The 24,626-nt window shown below is 35.7% G+C and overlaps 1 long non-coding RNA gene and 1 other non-coding gene across 3 annotated transcripts; both read left to right on the plus strand.

Annotated features, from left to right (window-relative positions):
• On the plus strand, window positions 1–19,672 carry LOC139188137 (uncharacterized). Of its 2 annotated transcripts, XR_011571342.1 has the most exons (6): window positions 1–137; window positions 221–380; window positions 486–554; window positions 1,275–1,333; window positions 2,215–2,396; window positions 19,628–19,672. It is a non-coding gene; the product is annotated as an uncharacterized lncRNA (long non-coding RNA). The 2 variants fall into 2 exon arrangements; XR_011571341.1 differs by lacking the exon at window positions 19,628–19,672 and having other exon boundaries at window positions 2,215–2,724.
• Window positions 6,617–6,708, plus strand: TRNAY-GUA (transfer RNA tyrosine (anticodon GUA)). Its single transcript is given in 2 exon segments — window positions 6,617–6,653; window positions 6,673–6,708. It is a non-coding gene; the product is annotated as a tRNA-Tyr (tRNA).
• Window positions 19,673–24,626: the final 4,954 nt, after the last annotated feature.

The raw sequence follows: 24,626 nt of genomic DNA on the forward strand, positions 1-24,626 counted from the left end.
GAAAACTCTCTCACTCTCTCTCTTACTCTCGAACATACGGACTCACACACAACCTCAATCAAACCTCCACGAACGTCCAAGTTAAGACTACCATCGTGATCCTGAGGACTTCACGAACACGGGGATACCAAATTCAGGTGAGTTTCATTTCGAAAAACCCTAGTTTTTAAAGCACCGTGAAATGGCACTATTCATGATCTTCTAAATGACTACGTTTTAGGCTAAAAAAAGCTCACAGTGAGCTTAGTGAGGTCCCAAGGAAGCTCGGAGTGCTTCGTTGGAAGTTTTTGGACGTAAGAACACGGAGATCGATAAGTTCAAAGTTTGGCCGGAGCTTTCGAGGCATTTTCCGGCGAATACCCGGTGAGTTAGGAGTCGAGGTAGGTATCAATCTCTTCGTCTCGTCAATTAATACAACTTTCCTTTTTGTTTCACTCAATTTAGTTGAGTATTGAAGAAGTTATACTCATTTGAAAAATACCCAGTTTCCGGCGACCTCCGAGGCTTTCGAGGAAGTTTCCGGCCAAACCACGGCGAAATAGGTGTTGTGAAAGGTACCATTCTCTTTTTCTCTTCAAGGTCTACAACTTTCGTTTTTGAATCACTTGATTTCGTTGAGAAATGACAAAGTTATGGCAATTTGAAAAACGGCCGCCGGAAAAACCAGTCCGGCGACCCAAGGAAGAAGAAGGTGCGCGTGGGGGCGCGTGGACCCGTGCCTTCCTTGGCGCGTGGGGGCGCGTGCTACAGTAAAAAAATTATTTTAAAAATATGTCGACGTCCGTGACGTCGAGTAGATCACTGTGGTATATTCATATACCCAAATTGAGCACCGTATGAGAAAGTTATTAAGGATTGTTGGTTAGGTGTTCAAATAACGTTTTATAGTTTTTGCATTTAGGTGAAAATATGAATTGACGATCCGACCGTTGGATCATCACCAAAATTTGATACGTTGCAATACGTAATGTTTGAGGATTATTGGAACTTACGGATTGGGAATCCGAGTTACGGATCTTCCGGAATTGGAGTTGTAAGTTCATAAAATAAAATGTTAACCGTCACTTAGTTTTGTTAATTGACGGAGATCCGACCGTTGGATGGTGATGAAATTTTAGGATGTTATCCTAGAGATATATTGTGGACCTCTGGAAGTTATGGATTTAAAATCTGAGTGGTGGATCTTCCGGATCGAACTACGTAGTGACGTATTTTATATAAGTTATATATTCTATCGATATGAATTCTGAGGTTGGAATTGATTATTGTTTTAGGCGCCGATCGTCATGACGCCTTGGCGTATTGTGCTAGGGAGTTGTAGGGCGAACTCCAGGTGAGTGGGCAGTTTTGTTTTCCGTATACATATATACTTACCGTTTTCCCAGAAATTGAAAATGCATGAAATTATGCTTTAAATGCAATGTATAAAATTATATGAAAAGTATATTGAGATGTGAATTGAGATGCCATGCATAAAATTATATGCAAAGTATATAGAAATGTGAATCGAATTGCCATGCATGAAATGATATGAAAAGTATGAATTGATATATGATGCATATGTATGAATTGGTGCGGCGGACGCACAGGTGAGTATCAGGTGAGTATTTAAATACTGTTATGATGATGTTGATATATATTGAGCTCAAATCCTGCACCATGGTTTAGTGCTTATAGTATTCACCGCATCGCACGCTCGCCTTGGATCCAAGTAGATGCTGGTCGCACAGTCCACGCGGAGTGGGTGCGACGGGCCAGTCGAAGAGTGTTAGTGAGATTTCGACTGGTGGGTGACCTTAGATTATGTGCACAGATGATTGATGAGAAAGCACTAGAGCGTAACTTGTGTGCAGAAGGCCGGACAGGTCACAGAGGTGACTCCGGCAGAGTGAGAGTGATAGATTTTGAGCTCTAGGTTCAACCGTGCAGGGCTATTAGAGGGCCTCCGGTTGATTACTTTCTTGCACCTGATATGATTATTGTTGATGCATCCATACTTAACTGTTGATTTTAGACATGGCATGGCATAACTGATATGAAAAATGTTGAAAAAGTGAATTGAAGTTTTGAGAATATATATGTATATTTATATTTTACATTTCTGGGAAAGTATACAGGTTTTACGGAGAGGGGTTACAACGTTTTGAGAAATGTTTGGATTTGGAAAAGAATTGTTTTACTGACCCACTCAATTTTGGTTTTGCGCCCCTCCAGGTTCAGGAATCACAAAGGTGTGGTGACTACGAGGAATTCGACGGTGTTCTGACAGAATGGACAAAATTAGGACTCACCTTTGGGTGTATCAACTTATAAATTGTATCTTAAAGCTTCCGTACTGTGCAAATGGTTACGTCACTCTCACGTGACGGCCAGCATGCCCTCCTTCGGGACGGGGTGTGTCAGATCCGCCCCGGGCCGGGATGTGACATTTTGCATCATTAGAAATGAACATTTCAAATAGTAGGTAGGTAAATTAATTTGTTCTAATTATATATAAAAAAAATTACACTACACCTAGTTATATTTAATTTTTTCCAATTATTAAAAAAATTTATATACTACACCCAACCAAATAACATTTATCTAACTTGTAGGTAAATTATTTCCATGTATTGTTATATATGTTAGGCACGTTTTATTGCTGTATAAACATGGGTGTAACATAGTATTTTTAATACTATGCATCGAACTATATGTTGGTTTAATATAGGTAAATTATTTTCCTTGGTATTAACATAGTTAGAAATGTTAGGCACGTTTTGTTGTTGGTATAAACATTATTTTGCATCATTGTAAAAAAGAGATTATATTACACCCATGGTATAATTGTTGTAGGTAAATTAATGTGCATGTAGATAATGAAATACAATGTATTAATAAAAATAAATAAATTCAAAAGTATTCAAGAGTAGGGTGAAAAAAACTGAATCGAATAGTTTTATGAAAATTCAAAGCCTTTCTAAAAAATTAATATGCAATAAATTTTTAAAATTAATGTCTTCTTTTTTTTCTTGTTGCAAAATCATTTACTCTCTCCTTACAATTAATTGTCTACATCAAATATGTAATAGGGGTATTTTAGGCATGTGAAAAATGTAAAATGTGTGAAGTAATATGAAATTAATGAATTTGCTTATGTGGATCCTAGTCATTGGGTTTTCTTTAAGTAAAAAAGTTATGTAGGATTTTATATGAAGAAAATTGAGTTGGAAGAGCTAAAATCATATTTTCAGTTTATCATATTGCTAGCGGGCGAACCCTGGCGCAACTTAGCACTACTCCTTTGTGACTAAAGGGTCATAGGTTCGAGTAACCTCTTTGCAAAGCACTGCCTACCTATTGCTAAAATATCCATCAGTCAAATATTACAAATAAAAAACAAAAAGAGAAATATGCATAAATAAAATTGGTTACAAAATCTAATATAAAATAGACTGGGATAGACAATAAACAATAAACGGAGATAAATTTTGATTTTTATACAACTTATTGTCAGTTTTGTGTTCCAGTTCGGTTTTTGTAAGAAGTTGTAATCAATTTTAGTTATGCATTCTTCCATGAACAAAAAAACTCAATGCGGGATTGGCCAAAGCTTAATCATCCAATCAATTACTTATACGTTATATATTATCCAACATTTGCAGTGTAGGTTGAATATATGAACGACTTCTAGTGCAACGGTTGAGTATGGTCAAAGAAAAAATTACAGATAATGCTGCTAGCTAGGTTTTATTGTCAATCAACGTCATTGAAGTTGTTTGAGTGAAAAGATAAGAAAATGGAGTTCATTGGCCACAAGCCACAAATTGTTACAAGATAATTTTTTATTATTGCTGCCTATATATATCTTATTTTGTAATCCTGTCTCAAACAATATAATTTTTTATTTATTAGACTAATTATATATCCTTAATTTAATTGAAAACCCAGCATTCGTTATCTTGATGATTCTTAAGAGAGTCTTATGTTTGTAATATCCAATTTACAGCAGCTAGCTAGCCTATTGAAGAATTTTAATTTGGCAGCGTACTTGAACAATCGTCCAATTCCAATAAGTGCAATATTGTCAATTTACAGTATTGTCGTAGGGCAAAATCCTAGTATTTTCTGGTAGTGATATCATATCTTATTAATGTGAGCTAAAAAAAATAAACTTAGAGGTCGTATCTTTTAATCAAAGTGAACATAAGAGTGTTAAGAGAAACATCATGTCCGTACTATTTGTGTATATTTCTGGTAAGAGAATATTATTTAGGGTCCTTTAGATATAAACTCATGTAACACTTATTTCCTTGACAAAAACCCATTTCATTTTAAACATCTAAATAAAACCCAAATTTGAAGTAGACTGCCATATAAACAAATAAATACATAACTATTTACAATTGTGCCACAACACTCTAATTATGTTAATGAATTTAATTAACCACCATAATTGTGGGAAATAAGTGCCTTATGATTATAAAATTATCTATTTTATACTTCTCTTACCATCATATGTTTCATTTATTTTATTTGTTTGACAATCATTGTACGTAAATTATTTTGCATGTATGTATTAGGCATATTTTGTTAAAATTATATATATATATATATATATGCGTGCAAATAATTTATCTATATTTTTATGTAAAATAATATGTAATTAATTTTTGAATCAATTGGCTAAAAACATTTATTTATTTTGTACGTAAATTATTTTTCATGTGATATTACATATATACATTTATTTATTTTGTACGTAAATTATTTTTCATGTGATATTACATATATACTAGCCACATTTTGTTATTATTATATAGAGTGTGCAATCAATCGACATTCTTTTATTTTTTAGGTAATTTATTTTGCAAGTAGGTAAATTGTTTTATATTTTTTTTTTTGCAAAATATTGGTATTTAATTAATTTTGGATAAAATATTTATTTATTTTGTAGGTAAATTATTTTGCATGTATCATTACATAATTTACTAGGAACTTATATTGTTATTCTATATATGTTGTGCAAAATAATTCACCTATTTTATATTTAAAATATTGATATTTTTTTAATAAAATAACTTTTTTATATTTGTAGGATATACTAATTTACCTGTTTGCATAATATGAAAACAACTACATAAGGAACATTGGAATCATGTAAAATTTTGTTATTAAATGCATAGGAATCATGGCATTTCAATTTTTTTCCAAATCCCCGTAAGGTATTTGAAGACATTTAATTGAATGAAATAGTGTAAAATAAATGTAGATAATAAGTGAAAGACCCAAAGTAAGTGTTATTAGGAGTAATTTAGACATCCAAAAATACAAATTTTGCCTAGTCAAACTTAATTATGGATATTGTTTAGTTGGAGCCTAGTCATTGGGTTTTTGTTAGAGAAATTTACCATAATGGGCTTTAGTTAAAGAAAATTGAATTTCAAGGGGTGTACTCGTATATATTGTTTTGAAATCCAGCACGATTTTTCCCACTAACCAATAACATTACCGCCACTGAACAAACTAATTATATATTCCTCATGTAGATGGCGATGAATCCAGCAAAAAGATTGAGCTAATGACCAGAAGTATTCTTCAAAAAACACCATTCAGTTCAAAATTATGGGAACAACAGCCAAACGATTCTGATTAGGAATACCATAAGGAAACCAATTAGCCTACCCTAACAGATTTCTTGACTTGTAAACAACAAATTAACTAATTAGGTTAACATGCATGCGCGTTTAGGAAGCTCCATAAAAGACCCTAAATCTAAAACCTGTCATTAGGTTTGATAATTTTTCTGAATCACAAAAAAAGATAGTCAGACGTGGTTGAACTATTCCGCCATGGCCTCAAAAAAAGCAACCTCCAATCCAAAATCACACACCTCAATCCGTACATGTTTATGTGCACCGAGCACACATCCGGGATCTTTCCGGTGCAGTTTGCACAAAAATTATCATAAACGGGTCATAATTAGTGATGATCCCGCAATTGTCGAAAAACCAAATGCCATAAAAGGATGCCTCCTCCGTCAAATGAAGCCCTCAGAACATGATCCTCGGAGAAGGAGAAAGTTCCAGGCGAGGCCAAGCAGGTTCTGCCTAGCTAATGAACAACAACAGAAATGAGGTTGCAGTTTCTTGATGATCTCCGGTCGTAGTTTCTGGATTTTTTTCGGTTCTTATTCTGGGGCCCTTTACGTAGGTTCGATTTGATAGAAATTTGAAACTTGCTTCTTCTTTTGTTCTTCTTTTCATATTTTTTGTAATTGTTTCTTTCATACGTTTCCTTCTAAAGGGCAACCCCAAGGTTCCCGGTTTTGCAGGGTTGGAGGATGAATGTAGCCTTACCTTACTTTGCAAATAGGCTATTTCCACGATTTGTAACATGATGCTAGATCTCCCTCGAAGAACGAGTATGAAAAAAAGGTCACACGCGTCAATATGTCTTCTCAGATTTAACGAGATAGCTAAAAGAATACTAAAAAATTTGAAAGTCAAAACAAGTCTATCAAATCTAAAGTACAAGATAACTGGAATGAATGTATGGCTCTGATGCATGAACACGTGTAAGACACAAAATCGTTAGACTTTAAATAAATAATATATAATTAAGGCGAGATCACAAACCGACCTTAGCTCAGTTGGTAGAGCGGAGGACTGTAGTTGGAAATATCCATCAGATATCCTTAGGTCACTGGTTCGAATCCGGTAGGTCGGAAATGGTTTTTAATTTTTGTTAGTTCTTACATTAATGTTTTGCTTTCCATTTAACGCCCATATCAGCCTTCATGAGTTACGCCAGTTAATCGGAACATTTTCGTCATATTAAGTTAACACCCGAATTCGATCATTTTTTTTTTTATAGAAATTACAATACCTCATAATATTTTAATTGCGTCAAAAATCGTTCACGTCAAAATTAGATATTATTATTCAACTTGATGTTCCAAAAGTTTTAAGGGCAGGAACCTTCTGCCCCTTCAACAAAGGCACCTCCTAAGCCCATGGGCCATGGCCATGCACACAAGAAAAATTGCAGAGACTTGGTCTCCTCTTCCTCAAGACATTAATTACAAATGTAGAGGGTCAACAAAGACATCAAAAAAATAAAAACTCAGACAATTCAAATGCAAGGTACCACAGAGACTACGCAGACTTTCAAACACACAACTTGCTTTGTGCTCGAGACATGCAGTTGACCCTTGACCAAGGAAGAAGCATCCTCTTGCAGTTCACATACTAAAAGAGAAAGAGTGGGGTTCCAGAACTTGTTGCGACCCCAACCATGTTGGAGGACTTTTCAGTTCATTCAATCACATAGAGTAACATTTTTTCAAATTCTTGCAAAGATTATAATTAATTACAAAGAAAAATAGCACTTGTTAAAGAATAGAGACGGGTCACGGGTCACGGGTCACGGGTCACAGTCCACCATAAATAACATCGATATTGTCACCAGTTAATCACCTGTGCAATTTATAGGTGTGGAGTTTTTATGTAAAATGCCTCAATTAGAAGTGGAACTCCTTGATATAAGTTGTGGTTTTCTTGTGAGATGGCCGATGTGAGACTTTTTACTTTATTCAACATGCCCCTTCATGTCGGACCACTTTGGAGTGGGGTCAGACGTGGAGCTACATCAGTCATGTTTGTCAGTGAACCTAGTAATTTAGGCCAAGGTCTGAAAATCCGCTCTAATATCATGTTAAAGTTTCAGAAAGACATGTCGCGGTCCACCATTAGCAGCATCAACATTATCACCACTTAACTACCCATGCAATCAATAGGTGCAGAATTTTTATGTAAAAGGCCTCGATGCAATTAGAACAAGAACATTTGATATAAGTTGTTATTTGTTTTGTGATATGGCCGATTTGAGATATTTTACTTTATTCAACATCACTCTCCTAATGAACCGGCTTACCTCATATATGTGATGGAGTATCTTTCTAACACAATACGTATGATAGTATAAGGATCAAGAACCAAACCCAATTTTAATTCAATTACATATTTTGAATATAAGAAATAAACGAGGAGTCACAGAGAAAAGTTTGAAATACAAGTAACTAAATGTTAATCTTTAGGGTTATTCTTTCGCAGTGACTTCCACGAAACTATATACCATTGATTGATTACCGTAACTATTACTTATTGGCTGCCTTCACATCTGTACTTGTAATACTTGTGGATAATCACAATAAAGATAAATCAAGTTGTTCCGTGATGAATAATTCTTAACGTAAATGTAAGTTTGCTCGGTCAATTAAAACATCATGCTGTCCTCTTGCATCCAAGGTTTAATCTCTTTTTGTCTTCAAGGAAGGGAGTCACCCAAGGGTCGAAGTTTCAATCTCTCTTTTCATATACTAAAACATAGTTTCAGGGTGTTTTAATAGAACCATACTCGTTTATTTTATTCACTACAAATGAATATCTTAATGATTTTAAATTTGTCTAATTTTTCCAAAGATAATCTGTGAGTGATGTTTTAAAAGGTAGACAGTTCGGATCATTGAAATATATTATAGAGTGGGTCCCACAAAAATTTGTGTGAATTTTTTTACAAAAAAAGTGGTGCCTCAAATACGTTCCCTTCTCATATGTCCCATTTCTCACATGGTTTGAACTTTTAATTAAATTCTAATCTTCATTAAATGATCGAGTTAGGGTTAGAAAAATATGTTATACGCGTTTGGCCGGCGATTCTAGAGTGTACAGTTATCTAGAATATAATATTTGTCAATGAGATTGACTTGAGAGGCAAGGGCATTACATTAAATAAGGAGATATATAAGACTTGTAGAGCTTGAAATGGTTGACCCAAAATCTTGGATCTTTTGTTCTCGATCAGCAGTGGTCCTTTTGTGAAGGAATTAATTAGGGAAGGAATTAGCAAAAATTAAGAAAGTTCGTCGTGGAAGGTTATTGTTGGCTCAATTAATATCCCAAGGTTTATATTGAACAATCTTGGTGATTTAAGAGAGATTTTTTAGTGTGTTAGAAACACGGTTTGGCAGCTAAGTGCCATAATACAAGTGGTTGAATATTTGATAAAAGAAATATTCAATCACTTGTCTTATGACACTTAGTGTACTAGGCCATTTTTTCGATGAACTAAAAAATTTCTATGATTTTTAGGTTTTTAAGAGGTGTTTGGTTTGCAGGAAAATGGACTTTGGAATGGAAATCATTTACTTTCTACCATCATGGGTAGACGACGCTTCCGCCGCCGCCATCATCATCATCACCACGGTTGTTGCCACCACGACGTGTTATTGTCTCCTCCACCGCTGTCACCGCCACTACCCATTGTCATCACCGCTACCACTGCTGCCCACCATCATGGCCATCGTCCCCAGCACCACTATACCACATTTTCTAACCTATATCTCTCATTTATATATTATGACTCTATACACATTAAATTCCGTACAGACTAACCAAATAAGAATTCACGAATTCTAGGAAATAAAATTCCGTCATCTCAATTTTCGTTATTTTAAAACTCCTTAGTAATCTTTGATTACTTCATCCAAATGCAATGCTAGTGTATCAAGAATATTGACACATGATATTTTTGTTAGTACAACGATATATGATTACTTCATCTTATCAATGTATGACTCATTCTCAACACGGCCTCTCACGTGTGGCGACCTTTCAAGCCTAACACGTGGACAATCCAACAGGGTGACGTGGAGTGCCTGTAGCCATTTGGCTTCACACGTGGAACAACCTAGCTCTGATACCATAAAGAAAGTTGGTGTTCCACTATAAAACTAATTGGCGATATGCAGAGTAGCTCAACCTCTTATAAGCCCATAAAAGGTTCATCCTTCCATCAATGTGGGGCTCATTCTCAACAACAACTACGTACATTTTTATTATCTATGAATATTTACATTATATAACATCAAACTAAACTAACAAGCTGTAGCAAAAAAGATTTGACTGCAAACTAGCTAATTCCTAAATAATTAAGACACTATTATATGTGTGACAACTAACAAGTTGCTGAAGAGTGCATGTAAAATTTCTAACCGGGAAGAGAACCCCTCCGAATGTCTCCCATCAAAGCCCACTAATCAATTAATCTGGACCTTTGAAATTTGATCAAACAACTACAAACATGAGACCTCTTTAAAAGTTATAATAATTTTAACCGTTAGATCAAATTTCAAGAATCTAGATTAATTAATTGGTGGGCTTTGGTGGGAGAGATCTGAAGATGATCTCTTCTGTTTCTAACCTATACCCTTACGTAAAACCAACAAACCAAAGTAATTATATTACTAATTTTGTTGCTAGATATAGGTGTATCTAATTATCTACTTTTGTGTCAGCTTGAGCTCATTCTTTTACTGCCTCAGTATACCATGACCAAGTAACAAGCACACGAGGACTACATGGTATCAATAAATGTATAGTTAAATTAACAAAAGAAAATATAATACATGTTTTTATCACAAATGGTATCTGATATTGACATATCTCATCAACATGATATCAGAAAATGAAAATCGATCAATGTAATCCATGAATATAAGTGCCTCAAATCAATGACATCCTTCCGTTTATTTGCGTTAAATATTATGTTAATGTCACACGACACATGTAGCTCCACATGCCTAATTAAATAGCACCACATGGATTAAAAATAATGGAATAATTTCCTAAACTAATTAAAATTCTGAAAATTCTAACCAATAAAAAAGAAAAATAACATTTAAAAAGTAATTTGTGAAAAAAAAAATCATGAATTGGGTCTAGTAGACCTTATCAAAGGAATTTTTTTTTCGATGATATCCATGAAAAAGCTTGAGATCTCATAGCTTTTTAAAATTTTCCTTTGGTTCTTCGCTGGAGAAGGCTATCGTGGGTTGAGTTTGGATGAGAGAAGTTGTCGCGTGCATGGCGTTTGGAGAAAATGAGGTGCTCGAGTAGGGTTGCACATTTGGAGGAGTTGCGTGGGTCATCCTTTCTTGAATCTGCAGGAGAGCTCTAAGAATATATAGGTTCGTCACGGGTCGATTAGACGTGAGTTTTATCTTCACACAAAAGAAGTGGAGGACGCCGGTGTTAATGTAGAAAGAGGAGGTCGGGAAGAAGAAGATCAGAGTTCAAGAAATGGAGAGAGAGAGAGATTTTAGAGAGAAGTTGTAATATTGATCTTTCTTAATGTCTAAGTAATTACAACAATGTACTTATATCAAAGACTAACTGTCTAACTAACTATCTAACTAAGTTTCACAACCTTTGGACAGATGGCATAATCCTAGCCACTGTCTATATCCTTACATGCCCCCGCAAACTCATGATGGCATAATCCTAGCCACAACAATGTACTTATATCAAAGACTAAATGTCTAACTAACTATCTAACTAAGTTTCACAACCTTTGGACAGATGGCATAATCCTAGCCACTGTCTATATCCTTACATGCCCCCGCAAACTCATGAGGGGATGATCCTAGCATGAGGTTGAAACAATGAGACTGAAAAAGGGAAGTACTAAGACCCTTAGTTAGAATATCGGCAAACTGTTCGCGAGAGGAGACAAACTGAACACAAAGTTTCTGCTGAGCAACCCTTTCACGCACAAAGTGTACATCGATCTCAATGTGCTTCGTGCGTTGGTGTTGGACCGAATTAAAGGACAAGGCGATAGCAGAGAGATTGTCATAAAAGAGAACAGGAGGATGAGCAGGCTTGATAAGCAGAAATTCCAGCAGTTGCTGAATCCAATCAAGCTCTGCTAAGGTAGTAGATAGAGCCCTGTATTCTGCTTCCGTTGAAGAACGAGAAACAGTGTGTTGTTTCTTGGAGGACCAGGAAATAGGGTTATTGCCCAAGAAGACAACCAAACCAGTAGTTGAACGTCGATCATTAGGATCACCAGCCCAATCGGCATCACTAAAGGCTTTCAGTAGTAAATCCCCGCGAGTATAAGACATGCCAACAGATAATGTGCCCTTTAGATACCTCAAAATCCTCTTAACAGCTGTAAAATGAGACATCATGGGAGACTGCATGAACTGGCAGACTTGATGAACTGAGAAGGCAATGTCCGGGCGAGTGAAAGTGAGGTATTGAAGGGCGCCAACAATACTTCGGTATGCAGTTGGATTATTATAGGGAGTGCCATCATCCTTAACTAACCGAGTGTAGGGTAAGCATGGAGTGTCACAAGGCTTGCAGTCAACCATCTCAACCTTTTTCAACAAATCCAGTATATACTTGGACTGAGACAAGAATAGTCCCGTAGCAGTGTGGAGAACCTGAATGCCCAAAAAATAATGAAGCTCCCCCAAGTCCTTGATGTCAAATTCAGAGGTTAAAGAGGTGATCACCTGTTGAATACCTGAATGAGAGCTGCCAGTAAGAATAATATCATCGACATAGAGGAGAAGTACCACAATGTCACTGCCAACAATCTTAACAAATAAGGAAGAATCAGCATATGTAGACTGAAACCCAAGAGTGGGAAGAAAACTTGTAAATCGGTCATTCCAGGCTCTAGGAGCCTGTTTCAATCCATAGAGGGACTTATGTAAATGACAAACCAATTCAGGATGTGACGGATCTCCAAAACCAGGAGGTTGAGACATGTACACTTCTTCATGTAACACACCGTGCAAGAAAGCATTCTTGACGTCCAATTGACGAAGAGTCCAATTAAAGTGAGCAGCCAAGGCTAGAACTAACCTCACAGTGGTTGGTTTAACCACGGGACTAAATGTTTCACCATAGTCCAAACCAGGCTCTTGACTAAACCCCTTAGCAACAAGGCGAGCCTTATGTCTAGCCACTGTCCCATCGGAGTTCTTTTTGAGTTTGAAAACCCACTTACAACCAACAAGATTCTTGTGAGGAGGCAAATGGACAAGACTCCAAGTATGTTGTTTAAGCAATGCATCAACCTCTTCATGCATCGCTTTATACCAAACAGGGACCTTCATTGCAGATGTATAAGTTGCAGGTTCCACCAAAGTTAAATCCACTTCAGAAGATTCAGGCAATTGAGTGAAAAATGCCTTCTTCTTGATGATGCCATTCTTACTTCGAGTTTGCATAGGATGCATATTAAGTGGAGCAAGTGGTAACACCACTTGAAGTAAATTCGGACTAAAATCAGAGTCCACAGGAAGGTGAGAAGATGAACTTGCAGGAGCAGTAATGGACGGAGAAGAAGGGCTAGCTGTGGAAACGGAAGGAGAAGACAGTATGTCATTAGGTGGAGAGGTGGATAGGAGAGGTGATTGGGGTGAGGGAGGGATGAAATTAAGATATTATTCAGATTAGAAACTGACAGTGATGACCAGGACTGAGAAGAAGAGGATGTCACAGGTTTGTGCTTAGACAATGCAGACAAGTGAGGATAAGGAAATCTAGTCTCATCAAACACAACATGTCTTGAAATATAAAACCGACCTTTTAACACATCAAAACAAATGAATCCTTTATATTTGGAGGCATATCCAAGAAAGACACACTCTGTAGTTTTGGCTTGCAACTTGGTTTGAACATAAGGTCTTAATAGAGGAAAACAGGAACACCCAAACACCTTAAGATGAGTCAAAATAGGAGGAGTGTGAAAAAGTATTTCAAAAGGGGAACAATTATGCAACACGGGTGTAGGCATTCGATTTATAAGATATACAGCAGCTTGACAAGCAAAGGTCCAGAAAGAAGAAGGTAAGTTGGCAGATTGTAACAATGTGACAGTGGTTTCAACAATGTGTCTATGTTTGCGCTCAGCCAAACCATTTTGCTCGAGAGTATGGGGACAAGATTTATGGTGAAGGATACCTTTAGTAGTAAGAAAAGTTTGAAGTTTATTGTTACAATATTCACCACCACCATCAGTTTGTAAAACTTTAATACAAGTGGAAAATTGAGTTTGCACAAAGGAGGAGAAGGCAACAAAGATGTCAAAGAAATCTGATTTATTGACAAGGGGAAACAACCAACAGTATCTTGTGCACTCATCAATGAGAGTTACATAATACTTGTAACCATCAATGGAATTACAGGGAGAAGGACCCCAAAGGTCACTGTGTATAGTTTCGAAGGGAATTACAGAGTTGTGCACACTAGACTGAAATGGCAATTTCGTGAATTTGCCCTCTAAACAATTATGACAGAGTCGAGGAACAATGTCCTTTGTACAAGAAATATGAGACTTAGTAAGCATTATAGAAGCAATGGTATTTGAAGGATGCCCTAACCTACTGTGCCAAAGATTAGAGCTAACAAGCTGTCCAAGTAATGCAGAGGCTTTAGAATTGCCTGGAGAAGTAAATGGTGGATGATTGGAAAGTGATGGAATGGGGTATAGTCCATTACTGCATAGGCCTTTGTACAAGATCCTCCATGTGGCTTTGTCCTGAATCCAGAAACAATAAGCATCAAAGACTAACCAGCAATTATTATCAAGACAAATGCGATGAACTGATAACAAATTTTGAGATAGCCGAGGCACATAGAGGATGGAATTCAATTTTAGTGGCTGCACAGGTGTATGCATGATTGAACTACCAATATGTGAAATTTGCAAACCTTCACCATTAGCTGTTTGCACTGTCTCATTAGAGGGATAAGGAGTTGCCATGGACAAATTACTGAAATCAGCAGTCATATGGTTTGTAGCCCCCGAATCCGTAAGCCACATCTGTGATGTAGGAGCTGAAGAAGACGGAGAAGACACAGTGTGCAGAGCCTGAATATTGGATTGAGGAGAGAAAGTTGGTGCTGAAGGAGTATATGCACTAGGAGGCATTGGAGAGTAGTGTGGACCACCAAAGTTGGGTCCAGGAGAGTAGTGACCACCAAAATTGGGACCTTTATCATTGAAGAAGCAATACCAGGTAGTATGATTTGTCTTGCCACAAATGTGACAGCCTTGTCGTTCTAACTGTTTTGAATGACAAAATGGAGCAGTGTGACCAAGCTGATGACATAATTGACAAGGAACTTGCGGGAAAGATGAACCAACAGGCTGTGATGGAGAAGGTCCAAGCACTCCAGAGAAAACAGGTGTTGAAGGAGAACCTCGATTAGAAAACTGCTGTCTGGGACTAGGATTAGAATACCTATATCCCTGATTAATTTTGCCTTTACCCTTCTTAGGAAAATGAAACGATCGATACCCACCAGCAGAACCAGGATGAGTACCGGAAAACCCCGGATGATCACCAACAGATTGATGGGATGGAGGGCCAGAGGTATTAGCCACCATGGCTGACAAAAACTGAGAATTAGCAGTACTGTCCACAATCAGTTCTTCAGCAAGAAGCTGCACCCTAAACTCTTGGAGAGATATGACATTCTCACGACCCCTTATAACACTACGAAACGTATTATACTCGTGAGGTAATCCATTGAGAGCAAGGATAACAATATCCTCATCTGCAAAAACAACTCCAGCTGCTGACAAGTAGTCTCGAGCTTCCTTAATTCGTTGCAGATAGTGAGATACAGAACCAGTCCCTTTCTTGATTGTTTGAAGGTTTGACTTGAGTTGAAAAACACTAGTCCGAGAGACCACATAGAATTGTTCCTTTAACCGGGTCCAAAGATCACAAGCACTTGTACTTCCAATAGCACATGAAATCGCAACCGGTGACAGAGTTGCAGTAATCAATTGCATAAGAGCCCGATCATGCAGCTTCCAAACAATGTAGTCTTCATTCTCAGAAGGAGTGGACGAATTTGAAGCATCAACACCAGAACACATCACATATCGAGATGGACAGAGAGTAGAGCCATCAACAAACTTCATGATCCCATGTCCCTCAAGTAGCATTTGCATTTGGAAATGCCAATTCAAGTAATTAGACTCATCAAGCTTCACATTCACAGACGTAGAAATTGTAGAAATAAGACTAGTAATAGGCGATTGGAGAATTTGTAGTTGAGTTGCAGTAACCATATTTGCAGAATGGAGATAGAAATGTGAGAGAAGCAATATCACAAACACTTGGTGTGCACAAAGTGATAGACACAGAACGAAAGCAGTCGAGAAGAGGAGAAGCCCAAGAAAATACAAATTAAGAGAATATCAGAAACAACCAAGAATACAGCAATATGCGATCAACAAATGAGAACAAATCACAAATCAAGGAGATGAGCGGAAGCAGTCGAAGGATCGACGAACACAGCGCAAGCAACAATGGCTCTGATACCATGTTAATGTAGAAAGAGGAGGTCGGGAAGAAGAAGATCAGAGTTCAAGAAATGGAGAGAGAGAGAGATTTTAGAGAGAAGTTGTAATATTGATCTTTCTTAATGTCTAAGTAATTACAACAATGTACTTATATCAAAGACTAACTGTCTAACTAACTATCTAACTAAGTTTCACAACCTTTGGACAGATGGCATAATCCTAGCCACTGTCTATATCCTTACAGCCGGAGCACACCACTGCTTGACCTACAAACTTTTTTATATTTTTTTATCAATAACATAGTGACGGTGGTTCTCAGTCAAGGTTTGGCCATCCTTTTTACCTTCCTTCTATCCTCTAAAATCCACATATTGAGATGATAATATTGAATAATAAATAATGAAAAAGAAAAAAAATGGCCAATGAAATATGAACAGGCCTTTGGAACCAAGAAAGCAACTTAAATTTGATTAGATGGAAATGAAAAGACTTCTAAAGAACACGTATTATATAATTTATATTTAGATAGTAATTATAAATTTTGTTTAGTAAGTTATTTGTGATGTCGACAAGCAAGTTAAATAAGCAAAAAGAAAGAAAAGAATATTTTCTAAAATAAGAAAAGAAGTACTTGTAAAAAGTGAAAAGAATGCATGCGATGAGATGCGTTCCAGAAGTCATTCGGGCATAAAACGTTTTCCTACTTCCATTATTTGATTTCCTTTTTCTTTTTATCAAATTGAATTGTTTGATTTCAACTTTGTCATATTTGTTGTAAACAGACGGTTCGATTATGTCGACATATTTGCAGGATTTTGTCAAACAGCCCAGTTGGTTTCTTGGGCATTAGAGTAGCATTGTCGATATATGTTTAGTGGAGATTTTAGCAAACACTAGGTGAGCACAAAAGGTATACATACTATATATTCAGAGGGTTCCCTGAAAACCTTTACATAATTATTTCCCAGCCTCCAAGTAGTCATAGGACCACCTTCTCCCAATATGCATCTGTGTTCAAATCTTCTGCACTCATTTTGATTGTATCATCTATGTCGGCTCTGTCATTTGTTGGCATATGTTACTAAACTTAACCATCTGAGTTTTGTTGTCATAAATTTAACACTGTCAATCAATAATAGAGATCATTGAATGAGTGCAGAGCCCTTGCAATCACACATTTTTATTGTTTCACTCAAATTAAAACAGGTTGACCTATTATATATCAATACATTTTAAAAGTAAGATATATTAACTCCATCGTCGACTTTTATTATAAAACATAAAATAGTACATAAATTCGTGTTTCTGGTACTTTTCTAAACCAATTAAATAATAGGGATTTGATATAAAAAATTTGACCCATTGTGAGGAGAAGGAGCACCGTATGTAACTGCAAGAATGGTGAGAGCTCCATATGTTCCCCCACCACAATGCAAGTGTTCCACATACACCTTTTCTCCTATTTGCAGGGTCCCCAGATCGATTCCATATCTCGGGAATAATCAAAAGACATCACATGATCTTCTCTTTTTTCTGTAGATCTCAACCAAATTAAAAAAACAAATAAACAAAATATCTTCCCTTTGAATTATGCAAAATTCGAATCCATTTATAAAAATAATATGCTGTAATATTAGTAAAATAATATAGAAAAATAATAATATGCTATATTAAGTTGAATAGTCACTTAGTACTATAGTGTAGTAGTATTCCTCTTCACTTGTAAATGAGAGGTCTTAGGTTCAATTATCGCCAATAACAGAGTTGAACCACGTTATTATAACAAGCTCATTGTAAGGCTTATTCCCCACCACCTTAGTATAAATACTATCGTTTAGTTAACAATAAAAAAGTTGGATTGAATCGTTATTGAATCTTATAAGTTTTAATTCATTTTCGAATCTCTATAATCATTTTCAAACTTTATATTCGGTAGCTCATACACTAGCTCGTTTTGCTCTCTATTGTGGAGACGATTGTACTTGGTTTGATGAACATACTACTCTAATTGGTGATCTTCTTGTGGGGGATATTTCATTTTAGTACATAATTGGTGATCTTCTTGTGGGGGATATTTCATTTTTGTACTAATTAGCTTTTTCATGGCTTGAATGGAATAGATAATGCTAGAAATACCATATTTCTAAACTAAATTTACAAAATACGTGGATTAGTTAATGCATTTTCTCCACTAACATTATCATTTATAAAAAAAAATAGAATCCAATGCACTTAGACATACCGTGTGTAAAATAATGCGTTGTAAAATTCTCAAAGAAATTGGTTATGGAAGAATTAACAAATTACCCGCTAATCTTCGTATTAGACAAACTAATTAATTTGTTAATCTTCGCAGAGAATATCTCGGCCACGTTTTTAATTATTTAAAAAAATAAAAAATGAATTCTTAGCAAAACCAGGGGCTGATAGTAAATAGGAAAAAGTATTACAGCGTACGTGGAACGTGGTGGCGCTCGCGCGTGTCAAGACGGAACTACGTGGGAGACAGAGACCGCTTGACTGGTCTGACAAGTTGTTCGATAAAACGGGGAGTATGATTCTCTCCCCTTTTTTTCCCCTCCCCTTCCCTCCCTTCTTATTTGAATTATTACGATTAAATCACGGCAAAATGAAAAATGAAAAGGAGATAATCCTAGTGCATAAGACGGTCCCCTCCTTTTTTGCCGTTTCATATTTTATTGGTTGGCGCGTGACTGCATCTCGGCCCATAGCTTCGCGTCGAAGCCGTTGGTAACTCAAACCGTCGAAACCTTTGCCTATAAGTTCACATGTCTCCAATCAATATTATAAACATTTTTCCGCAATTTGTATTGTAATGAGTTTGCATCTTCTAGAGGACGGCCACCAAAAACAACACTTAATCTGGTGAAAATATATAGGTAATCCAAGATTCCAATGCTTTAGAACATTTAGACACTCAGAATCTGGCAACCGAAGAAAGTTGAGGTTTCATCATAAAATCAATTGGTGATATGGAAAGTAACTCAACTTCTTATAAGCTCATGCAAGGTCGCTCATCCCATCAATGTAAGACTCATTCTCAACACGCTCTCACACGTGTGATGAACTTTCAAGCCTAACACGTGGATAATACAACATAGTGACATGGAGTGCATGTGGCCATTTGGCTTCACACGTGGGACAATCTAGCTCTGATACCATAAAGAAAGTTGGCGTTCCACCATAAAACTAATTGATGATATGGAGAGTAGCCCAATCGTTTATAAGCCCATACAATGTCCATCCACCCATCAATGTAAGACTCATTCTCAACAACAACTACGTACATTTTTATTAGGGAGACTTTGAATGCGGTCCCTAGTTATGAATAATCTTTGACTGAAACTTTATTGGTTTTCAATTTTTGATCCAAGTCCCTAAAATTAATTGATAATTTATTTCTATGTACGTTACTATATTTTTTTAAATTAAAAATTAAAATTTATAGTTGTTTATAGTAATGAGATTTTAAATAAAAAACATAATTTGTGGGATTAAAAATATTAAACTGCACCATACTTAACTAAGAAGCAGTAGCAAAAAAGATTTAACTGCACCAAAAAAGAATAAAAGTTGATAGCAAACTAGGTACGTAGTGGTCTATTTAGGATTGAGATTCTCTCCGGATCTGACTTTGGAGCTTATGAACTCAAAAATTCGAATCGTTCAAGAGAGAGATGTACGTGTGTTGGAGGGAGAGATTGTGCGTGAGGATGAGTAAGTGAAATGGGGCTAAGCCTACCTTATAAGTTAACTTGAGTGGTCTAGATGGCTGAGTTCATGGACTCCGAAGTGTGAGAGCCGAAGAGGATCTCATTCCATCTATCTAACCTAACAAAAATAATGTTCCTTGATTAAGAAGAGTAAAAAGAAAACGAAAACAAATATTTTGACAAATATTATAGATCGAAGCCTGCTAGCAGAAATTTGTGGGGATCAAATCGAGCAACTGGCAGATGTTATGACAATAATTAGTTGGTTTTGCTGGGAAATTAATAGACGAGTTAGATGACCATTGGTGCAACATACTAGAGAACGTAAGTTCGATGATTGACTCACTACCAACCGAACATGCATGATGTAAAAGCTTTGACAAAATTTGTCCTTCTTTCAAGTTCGTCCACAGTATCCTCATTTGTTATTTTCATTAGAGAGACTCGATAAGTTGGATTTTTCACCTCACTCACTCTTAATTACAAGAGATTTTTTAGGGTGTCTAAAACACGGGGCGATAGGCTACATGTTATTATACAATTGGAGCAATACTCGAAAAAAAACTTCCCTCCAATTGTATGATCATGTGGCGTACCGCCTCGTGTTCTGCGCACCTTGAAAAGTTTCTTGTTAATTACTAGCTAATTCCTAAATAATTAAGACACTATTATATGTGTGACAACTAACAAGCTGCGGAAGAGTGCACGTAAAATTTCTAACCAAGAAGAGAACCCCTCCTGATGTCTCCCACCAAAGCTCACTAATCAATTAATTTGGGCTCTTGAAATTTGATCCAACGACTACAAATAGGGGTCCTCTTTAAAAGTTATAATAATTTTAACCGTAAGATCAAATTTCAAGAGCCTAAATTAATTGATTGATGGGCTTTGGTGGGAAAGATCCGGAGATGATCTCTTCCCTTTCTAACCTATACCCTTACGTAAAACCAACAAACCAAAGTAATTATATTACTAATTTTGTTGCTAGATATAGGTGTATCTAATTATCTACTTTTGTGTCAGCTTGAGCTCATTCTTTTACTGCCTCAATATACCATGACCAAGTAACAAGCACACGAAGACTACATGGTATCAATAAATGTATAGTTAAATTAACAAAAGAAAATATAATACATGTTTTTATCACAAATGGTATCTAATATTGACATATCTCATCAACATGATATCAAAAAATGAAAATCGATCAATATAATCCATGAATATGAGTGCCTCAAATCAATGACATCCTTCCGTTTATTTGCGTTAAATATTATGTTAATGTCACACGACACATGTAGCTCCACATGCCTAATTAAATAGCACCACATGGATTATGGAACTTTAACGAAAAGCTCTTTGTACTGTTCACTTTAACGAAAAATCACATTTTTACACTAAAAAGTCAATCCTGATACTATTCACTTTATCATTTATTTTGTCTTTATCATTAAAACTCAAAATTTTCAAGCTCTTTTCATTAGTTTTCAAGCCCTTTATTTTTTCCTTTTCATTAGTTTTCCTTTAATAATAATTTCCTAAACTAATTAAAATTCGGAAAATTCTAACCAATAAAAAAGAAAAAATAACATTTAATAAGTAGTTTGTGGAAAAAAAAAATCATGAATTGGGTCTAGTAGACCTTATCAAACGAATTTTTTTCGATGATATCCATGAAAAAGTTTGAGATCTCATAACTTTCTGAAAATTTTCCTCTGGTTCTTCGCTGGAGAAGGTTATCGTGGGTTGAGTTTGGACCAGAGAAGTTATCGCATGCATGGTGTTTGGAGAAAGCGAGGTGCTCAAGTAGGGTTGCACATTTGGAGGAGTTGCATGGGTCATCCTTTCTTGAATCTGCAGGAGAGCTCTACGATTACATAGGTTCGTCACGGGTTCAATTAGAAGTGAGTTTTATGTTCGCAAGAAAGAAGCGGAGGACGCCAGGGCACATCACTACCTTGAGCTACAAACTTCTTTATACATATATATATATATATATATATATATATATATATATATATTTTATCAATAACATAGAGACTAGTGGATCTCAGTCAAGGTTTGGCCATCCTTTTTACCTTCCTTCTATCCTCTAAAATCCACATATTGAGATGATAATATTGAATAATAAATAAAGAAAAAGAAAAAAGATGGCCAATGAAATATGAACAAGCCTTTGGGACCAAGAATGCAACTTATATTTGATTAGATGGAAATGAAAAGACTTCTTAAGAACACGTATTATATAATTTATATTTAGATAGTAATTATAAATTTTGTTATACTAAGTTATTTGCGATGTCGACAAGCAAATTAAATTAGCAAAAAGAAAGAAAAGAATATTTTCTAAAAGACAATAAAGAAAAAGAGGTAAATGTAAAAAGTGAAAAGGCATGCATGCGATGCGTTCCAGAAGTCATTCGGGCATAAAACGTTTTCCTACTTCCATTATTTGATTTCCTTTTTCTTTTTATCAAATTGCATTGTTTGATTTCAACTTTGTCATATTTGTAGTAAATAGACGGTTCGATTATGTCGACATATTTGCAGGATTTTGTCAAACTGCCCATTTGGTTTCTTGGGCATAAGAGTAACATTCATCGAGTGTTGTCGATATATGTCTAGCAAAGATTTCAACAAACATTAAGTGGGCATAAAAGGTATACGTACCATACATTCAAAGAGTCCCCTGAAAACATTCACATAATTATTTCCCAGCCTCCGATTAGTCATAGGACCACCTTCTCCCAATATGCATCTGTGTTCAAATCTTTTGCACTCATTTTGATTGTATCATTTATGTCACATCTGTCATTTATTGGCACATATTACTAAATTTAACCCTCCTGAACTTTGTTGTCATAAACTTAACATTGTTAATCAATAATAGAGATCATAGAATGAGTGCATAGTCTTTGCAACCACAAGTTTTTATTGTTTCACTCAAATTATAATAGATTAATTTATTTTATATTAATACGTTTTAAAAGTAAGATATATTAACTCGATAGTCGATTTTTATTATAAAACATAAAATAGTACATAGATTCGTGTTTCTAGTACTTTTGTTAACCAATTAAATAATAGGGATTTAATATAAAATTTTGACCAATTGTGAGGACAAGGAGCACCGTATGCAACTGCAAGAATGGCGAGAGCTCCATATGTTCCCCCCACCACAATGCAAAGTGTGCAACATACACCTTTTCTCCCATTTGCAGGCTCCCCAGAACCAGATCGATTCCATATCTCGGGAATAATCAAAAGACATCACATGATCTTCTTTAAACACTTTTTTCTGTAGATCCCAACCAAATTGAAAAACAAATAAACAAAATATCTGCCTTTTGAATTATGCAAAATTCGAATCCATTTATAAAAATAATATGCTGTAATATTAGTAAAATAATATGCTATATTAAGTTGAATAGTCACTTAGTACTATAATGTAGTAGTATTCATCTTTACTTGTAAGTGTGAGGTTTTAGGTTCAATTCTTTTTAATGATAGAGTTGAACCACATTATTATGACAAACTTATTATAAAGCTTATTCCCCACTCCCTTAATGTAAATACTATTGTTTAGTTAAAAATAAAAAAGTTGCATTGAATCGTTAATGAATCATATAAGTTTTAATTCATTTTCAAATCTCTATAATCATTTTCAAACTTTTATATTCGGTAGGTCATACACTAGCTCGTTTTGCTCTCTATTGTGGAGACGATTGTACTTGGTTTGATGAGCATACTACTCTAATTGGTGATCTTCTTGTGGGGGATATTTCATTTCTTTGTATTAATTAGCTTTTTCATGGCTTGAATGGAATAGATAATGATAGAAATACCATATTTCTAAACTAAATTTACAAAATACGTGGGTTAGTTACTGCATTTTCTCCACTAACATTATCATTTATAAAAAAAAAAAATAGAATCCAATGCACTTAGACATACCGTGTGTAAAATAATGCGTTGTAAAATTCTCAAAGAAATTGGTTATGGAAGAATTAACAAATTACCCGCTAATCTCCGTATTAGACAAACTAATTAATTTGTTAATCTTCGCAGAGAATATCTCTGCCACGTTTTTAATTATTTAAAAATAAAAAATAAATTCTTAGCAAAACCGGGGGCTGATAGTAAATAGGAAAAAGTATTACAGCGTACCTGGAACGTGGTGGCGCTCGCGCGTGTCAAGACGGAACTACGTGGGAGACAGAGACCGCTTGACTGGTCTGACAAGTTGTCCAATAAAACGGGGAGTATGATTCTCTCCCCTTTTTTTTCCCTCCCCTTCCCTCCCTTCTTATTTGAATGGTTACGATTAAATCACGGCAAAATGAAAAAGAAAAGGAGATAATCCTAGTGCATTAGACGGTCCCCTCCTTTTTTGCCGTTTCATATTTTATTGGTTGGCGCGTGACTGCATCTCTGCGGGCTGCGCGGCCCATAGCTTGGCGTCGAAACCGTTGGTAACTCAAACCGTCAAACGGATCTCTTAACCTGCGCACCCAGTTTATTCTAACCAAACCCTAGCTATTTACTCTGGTTAGGTTAAACCTTTTTGCTGAATGGTCTCCAAACTTTTTGGTATTTGACGTTTTATTGCAAATGTATCCTTCGTCTTTAAGGAATCTTTTGTTTATGTGGCTAAGTAAAATTAGGGAGATACTTTGTACTTGATCAAAAGCTTTAAAGGAATAATTAACGACTCGTTTGGAAGTATTTTCAAAATAA

This window comes from Malus domestica, chromosome 02, assembly GCF_042453785.1.
Source record: "Malus domestica chromosome 02, GDT2T_hap1".
In the NCBI taxonomy this organism is placed as follows: domain Eukaryota; kingdom Viridiplantae; phylum Streptophyta; class Magnoliopsida; order Rosales; family Rosaceae; genus Malus; species Malus domestica.